Consider the following 2,500-nt stretch of genomic DNA (forward strand, 5'->3'; position numbering starts at 1 on the left):
ACAGCTCCTACGAAAGCCCTGTCAAATATGTGTTTCTTTAGGTTCACGGTACAGAAGAAGGGTCAAACTACCACCAGGGTCATAAAACTACCCCTGGAAAGGCCTACAGCTCCTACGAAAGCCCTGTCAAATATGTGTTTCTTTAGGTTCACGGTACAGAAGAAGGGTCAAAATACCACCAGGGTCATAAAACTACGTGTGAGCGGTCGTGTGGGAGTGCAGCAAAGAGGAAATTCTGGCCTTTCAGTAAATGTCACCATGAGTTAAGAAGAAGAAAAAAAAAAAAAAGAGAAAAAATACAAGTTGATGCTCGAGTGAAGAATTAAACGAAGAAAACTTGACGAAGAAAGAATATATTATCTCAACAGTTTATTTATTTATTTATTTTTACACCACTTTTTTTGTTTGTTTTTATTATTTTTTCTTGTTATTCCACTCTTCTCGTTATCCCATTTTCTTGTTATCCCATTTTCTCGTTATCCCATTTTCTCGTTATCCCATTTTCTCGTTATCCCATTTTCTCATTATCCCATTTTCTCGTTATCCCATTTTCTTATCCCATTTTCTCGTTATCCCATTTTCTCATTATCCCATTTTCTCGTTATCCCATTTTCTTGTTATCCCATTTTCTCGTTATCCCATTTTCTCGTTATCCCATTTTCTTGTTATCCCAATTTCTTGTTATCCCATTTTCTCGTTACCCCATTTTCTTGTTATCCCATTTTCTTGTTATCCCATTTTCTTGTTATCCCAATTTCTTGTTATCCCATTTTCTCGTTACCCCATTTTCTCGTTATCCCATTTTCTCGTTATCCCATTTTCTTGTTATCCCAATTTCTTGTTATCCCATTTTCTTGTTATCCCATTTTCTTGTTATCCCATTTTCTTGTTCTCCCATTTTCTCGTTATCCCATTTTCTTGTTATCCCATTTTCTCGTTATCCCATTTTCTTTTTATTCCATTTTCTTGTTATCCCATTTTCTTGTTATCCCATTTTCTTGTTCTCCCATTTTCTTGTTATCCCATTTTTTTGTTATCCCATTTTCTCGTTATCCCATTTTCTTGTTATTCCATTTTCTTGTTATCCCATTTTCTTGTTATTCCATTTTTATCCCATTTTCTCGTTATCCCATTTTCTTGTTATCCCATTTTCTTGTTCTCTCATTTTCTCGTTATCCCATTTTCTTGTTAGCCCATTTTTTTGTTATCCCATTTTCTTGTTATCCCATTTTCTTGTTATTCCATTTTCTTGTTATCCCATTTTCTTGTTATCCCATTTTTATCCCATTTTCTCGTTATCCCATTTTCTTGTTATCCCATTTTCTTGTTCTCTCATTTTCTCGTTATCCCATTTTCTTGTTAGCCCATTTTTTTGTTAGCCCATTTTCTCGTTATCCCATTTTCTCGTTATCCCATTTTCTTGTTATTCCATTTTCTTGTTATCCCATTTTCTTGTTATTCCATTTTCTTGTTATCCCATTTTCTTGTTCTCCCATTTTTATCCCATTTTCTCGTTATCCCATTTTCTTGTTAGCCCATTTTCTTGTTAGCCCATTTTTTTGTTATCCCATTTTCTCGTTATCCCATTTTCTTGTTATCCCATTTTCTCGTTATCCCATTTTCTCGTTATCCCATTTTCTTGTTATCCCATTTTCTTGTCATCCTATTTTCTTTTTATCCCATTTTCTTGTCATCCTATTTTCTTGTTATCCCATTTTCTCGTTATCCCATTTTCTGGTTTTCCCATTTTCTCGTCATCCCATTTTCTTGTTATCCCATTTTCTTGTTATCCCATTTTCTTGTCATCCTATTTTCTTGTTCTCCCATTTTCTCGTTATCCCATTTTCTTGTTATCCCATTTTCTTGTTATCCCATTTTCTTGTTATCCCATTTTCTCGTCATCCCATTTTCTCGTTATCCCATTTTCTCGTTATCCCATTTTCTGGTTTTCCCATTTTCTTGTTATCCCATTTTCATGTTATCCCATTTTCTTGTTATCCCATTTTCTTGTTATCTCATTTTCTTTTTATTCCATTTTCTTGTTATCCCATTTTCTTGTTGTCCCATTTTCTTGTTATCCCATTTTCTCGTTATCCCATTTTCTTGTTATCCCATTTTCTTGTTCTCCCATTTTCTTGTTCTCCCATTTTCTTGTTCTCCCATTTTCTTGTTATCCCATTTTCTTGTTATCCCATTTTCTCGTTATCCCATTTTCTCGTTATCCCATTTTCTCGTTATCCCATTTTCTCGTTATCCCATTTTCTCGTTATCCCATTTTCTTGTTATCCCATTTTCTTGTTATCCCATTTTCTTGTTATCCCATTTTCTCGTTATCCCATTTTCTTGTTATCCCATTTTCTTTTCATCCCATTTTCTTGTTATCCCATTTTCTTGTTATCCCATTTTCTTTTTATCCCATTTTCTTGTTATCCCATTTTCTTGTTATCGCATTTTCTCGTTATCCCATTTTCTTGTCATCCCAAATTCTTGTTATCCCATT

The sequence above is a fragment of the Eriocheir sinensis genome, unplaced genomic scaffold (assembly GCF_024679095.1).
Source record: "Eriocheir sinensis breed Jianghai 21 unplaced genomic scaffold, ASM2467909v1 Scaffold628, whole genome shotgun sequence".
Taxonomy (NCBI): Eukaryota; Metazoa; Arthropoda; class Malacostraca; order Decapoda; family Varunidae; genus Eriocheir; species Eriocheir sinensis.